Genomic DNA, 12,856 nt, shown 5'->3' with positions numbered 1-12,856 from the left:
TTATGTTACATAGAATGTGCCAGAAACAAAAGAACAAATATGGCGTAGTCTCTTTTAGAAAATATTTATGTGATAACAGGGGCCTAGATTTTCGGTTCGAACAGGAATCACATTTAGACTGGAGCTATCAGTGTAATGGCTAGATTCTGTGATGCTGCACTATACGTACATGGCCCGTATTTCCCTGGAACTTTGGGTACCTGTGCGACACCTAAGAAACAGAATTGGAGTTCTGCAACTCTGAAAGAATTGCTACATACAACTGTTGAAGAAACCAAAAAAGAGATCTGGCCTCAGTTATAGGTAAGAACAAAGATGATCTTATCGGGACTAAGAGTAAGTCATAATACAGGATAAAGGATGAAATTATATATATTTGAGAACTTCACCTCCTGTATGAGACCAAAGGAAGAGAGGCTTATTTTGTTCAAAATCTAAATTTTCTGTAGGACACAATCTAACTCAACCTGCCTGGATAGCTCATTTTAGCAACCAGAACCCAAGGAGTCCAGAATGGGAATGAGGGTTTGCATTCTGTATAGGTTAATGTAATGCCTGGATACATCCAAGAGTATATTAAGCCGATAATCAAAAAATATTGGCAAAGTCCCTTGAGGGATGTGAGAAAAATTATGGAACTATTAAACTTTACCACCAGGAAAACCCCTGATATTGTGTCAGACATTAGGGACACCTGAATCAATAGGCCAAGCCCTTGATCTTGAGCTTGCTCTTGTGACGTTTAAGTAGATAGCAGAGAAACTTAGCCTAACTGTAGATACGCCTAAGAGTCACCTCCAGAGGACCTCTTTTGTTGCTGAGATGTGGCCTCTCTCTCTCTAAACTCAACTCTACAAGTGAAACCATTACCCTCCCCCCCCTTTGTGGGACATGACATCCAGGGATGAAAATCTCCCTGGTGGCATGGAAGATGACTCCCAGGGATAAGCCTGGGCCCTGGCACTGTGGGATCAACAATGCCTTCCTGACAAGAAGGGGGGAAAGAATTGTAACAAAATAAAGTATCAGTGGCTGATATGGCCCACATTTTAAAACTTCAACTTCTTTGTGAGACCAAAGGAAGAGATGTCTGTTTGGCACAAAATTTATATTTTGGGTAGTACATTACCTAATTTAATTTATATTGTCTGTTTTGTTGAACACCATAAGTACAGAGAATCTTAAATAGGGTGTGAGAGCTTGTTGGTTTGTCCAAGTAAGTGTGATGCCCCAATATATCCCAGAGTAATTTGGGTGATGAATTAAAAAGTATTTGCAAAGTCCCTTGGGGGACTGGAGAGAAAGGAGGAAATAATCAATTTCCCCATTTGGGGATTGATATTCTTGCAAGTGGTGGAGACAACCAAATCAATAGGCTGAGCCCTCGATCTTGGGGTTTGCCTCTATGAAACTTATTCCTGCAAAGGAGAAGCTAAGCCTATACATAATTATGCCAAAGAGTCACCTCCAGAAAACTTCATTTGTTGCTCAGATGTGGCTTCTATACCAGCTCAGCAGGTGAACTCACTGCACTTCCTCCTATGTGGGACATGACTCCCAGGAGTGTAAATCTCCCTGGCAACTTGGGACAGAACTCCTGGGAGGAGACAGGACCAGGCATCATAGGACTGAGAAAGCCTTTTTAACCAAAAAGGGGAAGAGAGAAATGAGACAAAGCAAAGTGACAGTGGCTGACAGATTTCAAACAGTCAAGAGGTTATCCTGGAGGTTATTCTTATGCAACATATAGATATCCCTTTTTAGTTTATGGTGTACTGGAATGGCTGGAGGGAAGTACCTGAAACAGTTGAGTTGTGTTCCAGTAGTCTTGATTCTTGAAGACAATTATATAATGATATAGCTTTTACAATGTGACTGTGTGATTATGAAAACTTTGTATCTGATGTTCCTTTTATCCAGGGTATGGACAGATGAGTTAAAAAAAATATGGATAACAATAAATAAATAATAGGGGGGATAAGGGGTAATTTAAATTGGGTAGATGGAAATACTAGTGGTCAATGAAATGGAGGGGTAAGGAATGTGGGATGTACGAGTTTTTTTTTCTTTTTATTTCTTTTTCTGGAGTGATGCCAATGTTCTAAAAATAATCATGGTGATGAATACACAAGTATGTGATGATACTGTGAGCCACTGACTGTACACCAATAATGGACTGTATGTGTGTGAAAATTTCTCAATTAAAAAAAAAAGGAATTCACCTGTAAAGCCATCTGGTCCTGGCCTTTTTGGGGGGAGGTTTTCAATGACTGATTCAATATCTTTACTTGTAATTGGTCTGTCGTGCTCTTCAATTTCTTCTTGAGTCAGTATAGGTTTTTCGTGCGTTTCTAAGAATATGTCTGTTTCATCTAAGTTGTCCAGTTTATTGGAATACAGTTGTTCATAGTATCTTCTTGTGATCCTTACTATTTCTGTGGGGTCAGAGGTAATGTCCCCCTCTCATTTCTGATTTTATTTGTTTGTATCTTCTCTCTTTTTGTCTTTATCAGTCTAGTTAAGGGTTTGTCAATTTTATTGATATTCTCAAAGTTCCAACTTTTGGTTTTCTTAATTTTTTCTGTTGTTTTTTTATTCTCATTTTCATTTATTTCTGTTCTTTCCTCCTGCTTATGATGGGATTGTTTTGTATTCTTTTCCCAGTTTCTCTAAGTGTGCAGTTAGGTCTTTGATTTTAGCTCTTTCTTCTTTTTTTTAATGTAGGCATTAAGGGCTATAAATTTGCCTCTCAACACTGACTTTGTTGGATTCCATAAGTTTTGTTGTATTGTTTTCCCCTTTTCATTTGTCTCAAGATATTTGCTGATTTCCCTTGCAATTTATTCTTTGACCCACTGATTATTTAAGTGTTATATAACTTCCTTATACTTGTGAATTTTTTAGTTCTCCTCCTGTTATTGATTTCCAGCTTTATTCCATTATGGTCAGAGAAAGTGTTTCATAAGACTTCAATCTTTTTTAACTTATTGAGACTTTTTGTGAGGCATCATGTGGTCTACCCTGGAGAACGATCCATGCACACATGAGAAGAATATATATCCTGCTGTTTGGGGTGCACTGTTCTGTGTATGCCTGTTAGTTATAGTTCATGTATCATATTATTCAATATCTCTGTTTCCTTATTGATCCTGTGTCTAGTTGCTCTATCTATTGATGAGAGTAGTGTCTTGAAGTCTCCAACTATTATTGTAGAAATGTCTTTGTCTTCTTTTACCCTGTAGTCTGACTTACCTTAGTCCTATCCAGATCATCTTCATTTACATCTCTAGTAAAAGTCTGATCATTTTTTCAACTTTCTAAACAGTTCCTTCATTGAATTCTAACAGTCATTTTTAAGAATAATTATATCAATCTTGCTCAAACTTTTCCAAAAAATTGAAGAGGAGGGAACACTACTTAACTCATTCTGAGGTCAACATAACCGTAATACCAAATCCATATAGTCCAAGAAAATTACAGACCAATCTCTCTAATGAAGACCAACACAAAAATTCTCAGCAAAACACTTGTAACTCATGTCCAACAGCATTTTAAGATAATTATACACTGTGATCAAGTGAGTTTAATCCCAGATATGCAAGGGTGGTTCAACATAAGAAAATCAATTAATGTATACACTCCTTTAACAAAACAAAGGGGAAACCCATATGATCACCTGTGTTGACACAGAGAAGTCATTTGACAAAATGCACTAAAAAAAACGGTAAGAGGTCAAGATGGTGGCTTAACAATGTGCACGTTTTAGTTCATCCTCCAGAATGACTACTAAATAACCAGAAACAGTACAGAACAGCTCCTGGGGCCACATCAGTGACCAGACACACAGCGTATCCCAGTCTGGACCAGCTGCACCGGCTGCGAGCCCCCACAAAACCATGAATTCCCAAAGTTGCGGCGGTTGGCACCCCTTCCCCACAGGCTGCTTCCCAGAGGAGAAAGGAAAGGAACTTTACCAGCAGCAGGGGCTGAGCCCAACCAAACGCCAATTGTGGAATTATTTAACAAATTCTGACTACTAAAAATAGGCCCCCAGCTTAGGTGAACCTGATCAAAGCAGAGGTTGCTCATTTTTGCCCTGGCGCCAAGGGGGCAGAGCTGACAGGAAAAAAAAAGAAGAAGCAGGAAACAGAGGTTTTTGTGGCTATGTTTCTACAAAGGTTTGACTGCTTTTGTATATAGTGGCAGGACTTTGCAGGCTGCAACTGCCTCAGGCATAGGAAGAAGTGAGCTCGTCTGGGGGCTTGTCTGGAGCCTCTGCCTTCCCCAGGGGAGGGGTGAAGCCTAACTCAGGTGGAATCCCTCCCTCAAGGAATTCAGACACCAGAGCTTGGTAATTTAAAGCCATTAAAACCAGCCTACAAACTCTCCTCCATCTCCACCATGCCCCCAGCAGGGAGAGTCTGCCAAAGTTAAAGGTACCACATCATCTTACACTGGTGGGACCTGCAGGCAGACAAGTGCCACATACTGGGCAGGATAAGAAAAACAGTGTCCAGAGACCCCACAGGAAAGTCTTTAAATCTGCTGAGTTTCACCCTCAGGGAAAACCAACACAGGTGACTCTTTCCACCTGAAAGGAGGCCAGTTTGGTTTGGCAAAACCCAGCTGGAGTCCATAATACCTACGTAGACCCTCCTAAGGGTGGGGGGAGGGGGGAAGGCACCATACAAGCAGGGCAAGAAACAAGAGAACAAGAACTGAAAAATTCTCCTCTGTTAAACAAAACTTAAGATAGAGTTCCAGAAAAAGCTGAACTGAATGTCAAAGAACAGATAGACAACAAATTCATCCAGCAAGAAAACCCTAGGTAAAAGAAGTGAAAGCTATCTCCAGAATAAACTAATTAAGGTAATTAAATGCCTAGACACCAGCAAAAAATAACAAATCACACTAGGAAAATTGAAGATATGGCCTAGTCAAAGGAACAAATGAACAAATCAAATGACATACAGGAGCTGAAACAATTAATTCAGAATATCTGAACAGACATGGAAAACCTCATCAAAAACCAAATCAATGAATTGAGGGAGGATATAAAGAAGGCAAGGAATGAACAAAAAAGAAGAAACTGAAAGTCTGAAAAAACAAATCACAGAATTTACGGGAATGAAAGGCAAGGTGGAAGAGATGAAAAAAACAATGGAAACCTACAATGATAGATTTCGAGAGACAGAACATAGGATTAGTGAACTGGAGGACGGAACATCTGAAATCCAGCAAGAAAAAGAAAATATAGGGGAAAAAATGAAAAAATATGAACAGGGTCTCAGGGAATTGAAAGACAATACTAAATGCATGAATATACATGTTGTGGGTGTCCCAGAAGGAGAAGAGAAGGGAAAAGGAGGAGAAAAACTAACGGAGGAAGTTATCTGAAAATTTCCCAACTCTCATGAAAGACTTAAAATTACAGATCCAAGACGTGCAGCGTACCCCAAAGAGAATAGATCCAAATAGACATACTCCAAGACATTTAATAATCAGAATGTCAGAGGTCAAAGAGAAAGAGAGAATCTTGAAAGCAGCAAGAGAAAAGCAATCCATCACATACAAGGGAAGCCCAATAAGACTATGCGCAGATCTCTCAGCAGAAACCATGGAGGCGAGAAGACAGTGGGATGATATATTTAAATTATTAAAAAAGAAAAACTGCCAACCAAGAATTCTATATCCAGCAAAATTGTCCTTCAAAAATGAGGGAGGGGGGGCCGCGGTGGCTCAGCGGGCAAAAGTGCTTGCCTGCCATGCCGGAGGACCTCGGTTCGATTCCCGGCCCCAGCCCATGTAAAAAACAAACAAACAAACAAAATACAATAAAACAAGAAAATGTTTAAAGATGTTTCCCTTTCTTCCTCCCTTCCTTCCTTCCATCCTTCCTTCCTTCTCTCTGTCTTTCCTTCCCTTCCTCCCTCTCTCTTTAAAAAAAAAAAAAAAAAAAATGAGGGAGAAATTAAAACATTTTCAGATAAAAAAATCACTGAGAGAATTTGTGACCAATAGACCAGCTCTGCAAGAAATACTAAAGGAGCACTAGAGACAGATACAAAGACAGAAGAAAGAGGTGTGGAGAAGAGTGTAGAAAGGAAGACTATGAGTAAAGGTAAAAAGAAGGAAAATTAGATATGACATATAAAATCCAGAAGTCAAAATAGTAGAAGAAAGTACTACCCATGCAGTAATAACACTGAATGTTAATGGATTAAACTCCCCAATCAAAAGACATAGACTGGCAGAATGGATTAAAAAACAGGACCCATCTATATGCTGTCTCTACTCAAAGGACATGAGGGCAAGGACACAAATGGACATTTACACACCAATGTTTAAAGCAGCATTATTTACAATTACCAAGAGATGGAAGCAGTCAAAATGTCCATCAACAGATGGGTGGCTAAACAAACTGTGGCATATACATAAGGTGGAATATAATGCAGCTGTAAGACAGAATAAAGTTATGAAGTATGTAACAACATGAATGGACCTTAAGGATAGTATGCTGAGTGTGAATAGCCAGAAACAAAAGGACAAATACTGTATGGTCTCACTGATATGAACTGACAGTAGTGAATAAACTTGGAATATTTCGTTGGTAACAGAGACCATCAGGAGATAGAAATAGGGTAAGATATTGGGTAATTGGAGCTGAAGGGATAGAGATTGTGCACTTGGACTGAATATAAAAACTCAGAAATGGAAAGCACAATATTACCTAACTGTAATACAATTATGTTAAAACACTGAATGAAGATGCATATGAGAATGATAGAGGGAGAAAGGCTGGGCATAAGTGAAATCACAAAGAAAGATAGACGATAAAGATTGAGATGGTATAATCTAGGAATGCCTAGAGTGTATAATGATAGTGAAATGTACAAATTAAAAAAATGAAGTGAAATAATGAAAATGTACAAATTAAAAAAATGTATTTGCATGAGGAAGAACAAAAGAATGCCATTACTGCAGTGTGCTGAAAATAGATGGCAATTAATAATTTAAAATTTCAACTTATGTGTAAGACTAAAGCAAAAAAATGTTTATTTGGTACAAATTTATACTTTGACTAGATATTAGTGCATCTCCTAATATAACTTATGTAGATGTTGGTTGAACACCTTAAGTACATGGAACTTTGTATAGGACATGGGATTTTGTTGGTTTGTCCAGGTGATGCCCTGATGAATCCCAGAGTGATTTGATCAGTGAGTGGAAAAGTATTTGCAAAGTCCCCTTTGGGGAACTGTGAGAATGGGGAAAACTCAACTTCCTCAAGTTGAATTCTTGATATTCTCACAAGCAGTGCGGACAACGAAAGCTTTAGGCTGAGCCCCCAGTCTTGGGCTTTGTTCATATGAAACTTAACCCCACAGGGGATAGGTCAAGTCTACTTAAAATTAGACCTAAGAGTCACCCCCAAGAGAACCTCTTTTGTTGCTTAGCTGTGGCCTCTCTCTCCAGCCAACACAGCAAGCAAACTCACCACCTTCTCTCTGTCTACGTGGGGCATGACTACCAGGGGTGTGGATCTTCCTGGCAACATGGGACAGAAATCCCAGAATGAGCTGAGATTCAGCATCAAGGGATTGAGAAAACCTTCTCAGCCAAAAGGGGGAAGAGTGAAAGGAGACAAAGTGGCAATGGCTGAGAAATTCCAAACAGAGTCGAGAGGTTATCCTGGAGGTTATTCTTAAGCATTAAGTAGATATCACCTTGTTATCCAAGATGTAATGGAGAGGCTGGAGGGAACTGCCTGAAAATGTAGAGCTGTGTTCCAGTAGCCATGTTTCTTGATGATGACTGAATAATGATATAGCTTTCACAATGTGACTGTGTGATTGTGAAAACCTTGTGTCTGATGCTCCTTTTATCTACCTTGTCGACAGATGAGTAGAACATAAGGAATAAAAATAAATAATAGGGGGAACAAATGTTAAAATAAATTTAGTTTGAAATGCTAGTGATCAATGAAAGGGAGGGGTAAGGGGTATGGTATGTAAAATTTTGTTTTTGTTTTTGTTTTATTTTTCTGTTTTCTTTTTATCTATTTTTCTGAATTGATGCAAATGTTCTGGGAAATGATCATGATGATGAATATGCAACTATGTGATGATATTGTGAATTGCTGAGTGCCTGTATTGGGAATGTTTGTGTTTCCTGTAATTTTTTTCAATGAATAAAAAATTGAAAAAAATTGAAAAAAAAATTAGGAAGTGCAAGTTTGAGTGGGTAGCACAATTTTAGTCTCAACATCCCCACAAGATATTTATTAAGTACAGAGGGGGAAATATTAACTTCACAATGAAGAAACTTGAAAGACACTTTAACCAACTGATCAAAATTAAGATCAATAATGGTGGAACAAATTGATAGCATATGCCTCTTGATAAGATATCCCTGCAAAAATGTATAACTCAAATCTAGTTACGAGGAAACACAGACAAACTCTGAGGAACAAAACAACTGAGCTGCAATTTTTCAAAGTGGCAATGTCATGAAAGACAAAAATTGAGGGACTGTTCCAGACCAAAAATGGTATCTACATTGCATGGATTACATTTATTAAAAATTCTAGAAAATATGCGCTAATCTACAGTAACAGGAAGTGTTTGTGTGAGAAGGAAGTGGTGTAGGGAGGGAGGTGGAGATTACAAAGTGGCACAAAGATACTTCAGGGAGGAATGGATTTTTATTGTGGTAATTGTTATACAGTATGTCAAACTCATCAAATTGTACACTTTAAAATGTGAAGTTTATTGCCTGTCAATATTATACCACAATAAAGTTGCTTTAAAAATTTGAAAAAAAATAGCACTAAGAAAGATAGGAATAAGTGGAGTCTTCCTCGATATGATAAAGGGCATTTACAAGAAACCCACAGCAAATATCATCCTGAATGGAAAAAGACTGAAAGCTTTCCCTCCAAGATGGGAAAAAGTCAAGGATGCCCACTGTCACCACTGTTATTCAACATCATACTGTAAGTTCTGTCCAGGATAGTTAGGCAAGAAAAAGAAATAAAAGGCACCCAAATTGAAAAGGAAGAAATAAAACTTTCACTATCTGCAGATGACATGATCCTGTAGATAGAGAGTCCCCAAAAATCTACAACAAAGATGCTACAGCTTATAAATGAGTTCAGTGAAGTGGTGGGATACCATACCAACATGCAAAAGTCAGTAACTGTGGGCACAGCAAAGGCAGCGGCCAGGCATAGAGGCAGGCAGCCACAGGGGCCTCTGGTGCAGGTACAGTATATTTTTCAATAAAAGCCTTCCATGTTTTCTTTGTTGATGTTTTGGTGTCCCAGAGCTTCTCTGAAGCCAAGTTTGATGATTTTGAGGATGACAAAGACACAGAATATAACGATAATGACTTTGCTGAATTTGAGGATGTCCTGAAATATTCTGCCGCTGAACTTCCTCAGTGGTTTCTAATGAATGAAGACAATGAAGATGAAACCATTTTGGAATGGGAAGGAGAGGATGAAAACCAAGGTGGAGATACCCAGTAGGGAGACACCAAGAGTGAGCCATGTGATGATAAAGTATCATTACATTTAATGCTCCTGGTTCAGATAATACCTACTCAAAAGATATGGTGTCTCTGCTATCCCTGATACACATGGTGGTTGACTCTGTGATAAAGCCAGAAAGTTCCAACTCAACAGAGAAGGTAAACAAAAAGCAGATAAACAACATGCTGGAGTAGAAGAGAACTTCCTGAAGCTGACTTATATGCAGAGATAAGAAGCTGCACAATCTCCGCATAAGGAGTAGAAAAGAACAGAGAAGGTGCAAATGATGAATGGAAAAGTTTCTGAGAAATAACGCAGGTTAGAAGAAGCTGCTTTGAGGCATGAGCAAAAGAAGTTGGAGAAGAAGCAACTGAAACTGAAGAAAATGAAACAAATCAAAGCAAAAACTGTGTAAAGTCATCCCAGAGAGCTGTCCTGAAGCCATATAAACTCTGAATTCACAGGAAAAATAAAGTGTAGGAATTTGAGAGTTTTGCCACACAAAGGAGGACTCCAAGAGACGTTCTCTCATGCAACACACAAGGGGTTTATTTACCACACATGCATGGGGCTCACTGAACACACAGGAACAGAGAGCCCCTAGCCTGGGTTTGGGGAAGCTTTTGAAGGGGGAGGAGGAGGGGGGTGGGGGTTGAGCATGGGCCACAGGTGTTGCTTCATGCAAGAAGCAGATAACAATCATTTTCACAACAAGCATTTCTGGTGCAAGGAGTCATGGGGGTTGCGAGAGGCAGATAACCACCCCGGAAGGTCCCAAGTTGTTTTTCTTAGCCTGATGGGGCCCATAACTCTTTCCTTTACAATCCTTCTTTACATAAGAAAAGTTAGCTACTGTTAAGTTTTATAAAATCCTTCTTTACATAAGAAAAGTTAGCTACTGTTAAGCTTTATAAAATCCTTCTTTACATAAGAAAAGTTAGCTACTGTTAAGCTTTATAAAATCCTTCTTTACATTCCCCACTCCTTTTTGTACATATCTCTAATCTTAGAGATTTTCTGGGTTATTTAATACTGAGTACTGTTGTCTGATGAGCATTAATTTGACATTTCCAATCTGCCTTTGTAAAAACTGTATAATTCTATTTAGAATATATGGTCCTATAGTTATTATTAAAAGTAACACAATTAAAGGCCCAGCGAGAGCAGATAATAGCGTTGTCAACCAGGGAGACTTAGTAAACCAGGATTCAAACTGTTGCGCCTCTCGTTCTTTTTGTCTTTCACGAAGGCGCTCTCTGAGTTTTGTCATGGACTCTTTAACACCACCAGAGTGATCCGCATAGAAACAGCACTGTTCTTTTAAAGCTGCACATAGTCCCCCCTCTTTAAGGAAAAGTCAGTCAAGTCCTCGCCTATTTTGCAGAACTACTTCTGAAAGGGAGGTTAGACAGTTCTGAAGGGCTGAGACAGATCTTTCTATTTTGTTTAAGTCTTGATCTATCGCGGCCTGTAATTGACTGGTTTGTTGATTGCTATGTACAATGGCAGCAGTCCCTGTGCCTATACCGGCAGCGGCGGTTACCCCCATAAGAACTGCCAGGGTTATTGAGATTGGTTCCCTTCTGTATCTGGTTTGGCTTAATAGTATAGTTTCTAATTCTGTCCCTGAATGATAGAGAATTCGGGGGTATATAGAAACCAACACACAATAGTTGACAGAGTTGTTAAAAACCTTTGTAGATACACAAGGGGTAATTCCAGTGTTACATGCCCACTTTAAACCTGGGGGAGGTTGAAGGAATTTATCATTATCTTGGGTTTGATTAATGGTGGCACATAAGATTTTAACGTGGGGAGGAGGGTTACCTATACAAGTTCCTTGTCCTGTAAACTCAGACAGGGTGAGTTTATGGTCGCTGTCCCAGTCGCAAGACGTGCCATTAGGGAGGATGGTATATGACTTATTTATAGCTATTCCTTCATAATAGGGCAGCAAAGCCGACAGGCAAAGCCAGCATGACTGGGTGAGATTAGCTCGGGAGTGATTGAGGGCAGAAAAGCCTCCTAGAATTAGGTTGTATAATCGGTCGCCAGGAGTCTCTGGATTGTAGGGAGAAGTACTATTGGGAGTCGGAAGGGGGAAAGAAGTGGGAATTAGGGAGCTATTGCTAGGCCTTCCTGGGGGCGTAGGCTTCGCAGGAGGCCCTGGGTTTTTCATAGTCAGAACAGGGTTGGGGCCTACCCTGATAGCTTTTTGGGGAATTTCTTCCTTCTTAATTAGTATTAGCCACCCCCCTGTCCCGGCCTTCCATCCAGAATCTCCATCCCCACGTTCTACCAGTGAGCCATTTAGGGTCAGTGGCGTTGGTGACATTGAGAAATACTGTCTCACAGTCCCCGACTCTGGGGCCTGTTGACAGTGGAGGCATGCATCCTGCAGGGTATCCCAATTTGAGGTTAGGGTCAGGGGACTGGGGTGTCCAGGTAGTGGCTAGAGTTTCACAACCCCAATAAGCGCAATAGTAGTGGCCAGGACTATTACAATAGCCTTTTCCAGGGTTTGAGGCAGGACACATGTAGAGGTGGAGTTTGTTAATACATGTCCACCAGGAATCTGGCAAGGGCAAGTTACAAGGGGTGATGTTGAAAGAGGGCTGTCCTACACCTTCGTAGGTTGCTAAAATCTCTTCATTCTCCCATCTAGATATTGTCCATTTCCAAGGCTTATGCGGGTTGGAATTGGGTTCCCCTAGGGGAAGGAGGAGAAGGAGTAGTAACCCTATGAACCCGCAGCTTGAGAGGATTGTCAGTCCTTTCCAGTTTCCACTGGGACTCAGAGGGCGAAGGCGCAGGTTTCAGATGAGACGCATGGATCCAGGATGCGATGCCATCGACCTTGACTGCGGTGGGGGTGGTCAAGAGTACCTGATACGGTCCTTTCCAGCGAGGTTCAAGAGTCTGTACCTGGTGGCGGCGGACGTAGACGAAGCCTCCCACCTGATATTGATGCGGAGTTCTGTTGTCTCCTGGCTGGTAGGAGGTGGAGAGCTGCCGCCACAGGAACCGCTGGGCTTTTTCCAAGGCTCGCAGCCTGTCAAGCAAGGGGGTATGGAGGGAACTATTAATCTCTAGAATGGAGGACATGTCTTTGACTGGAGGTGGCGCTCCATACAAGATTTCATAAGGGGTTAGATTACGCATGAGAGCAGAGGGGGTATTCCGGGCCCTGAACAGGGCATAAGGCAGGAGCATGGTCCAATCCTTCAAGCCAGTCTCTATAGCTAATTTGGTTAGGGTCTCTTTAATTGTCCTGTTCATTCTTTCTACCTGTCCTGAACTTTGGGGTCTGTATGCACAATGCAA

The 12,856-nt window shown here is 40.4% G+C and overlaps 1 protein-coding gene across 2 annotated transcripts in view; it reads left to right on the top strand.

Annotated features, from left to right (window-relative positions):
* The window catches only part of B3GNT6 (UDP-GlcNAc:betaGal beta-1,3-N-acetylglucosaminyltransferase 6), a 72,230-nt gene that overhangs the window by 24,687 nt on the left and 34,687 nt on the right, over positions 1 to 12,856 (top strand). The window lies entirely within an intron of this gene.

Source organism: Tamandua tetradactyla, chromosome 8 (genome assembly GCF_023851605.1).
Source record: "Tamandua tetradactyla isolate mTamTet1 chromosome 8, mTamTet1.pri, whole genome shotgun sequence".
Classification (NCBI taxonomy): domain Eukaryota; kingdom Metazoa; phylum Chordata; class Mammalia; order Pilosa; family Myrmecophagidae; genus Tamandua; species Tamandua tetradactyla.
Note: the sequence above shows the minus strand (reverse complement) of the source record. Positions and strands in the feature narration are given on the sequence as shown.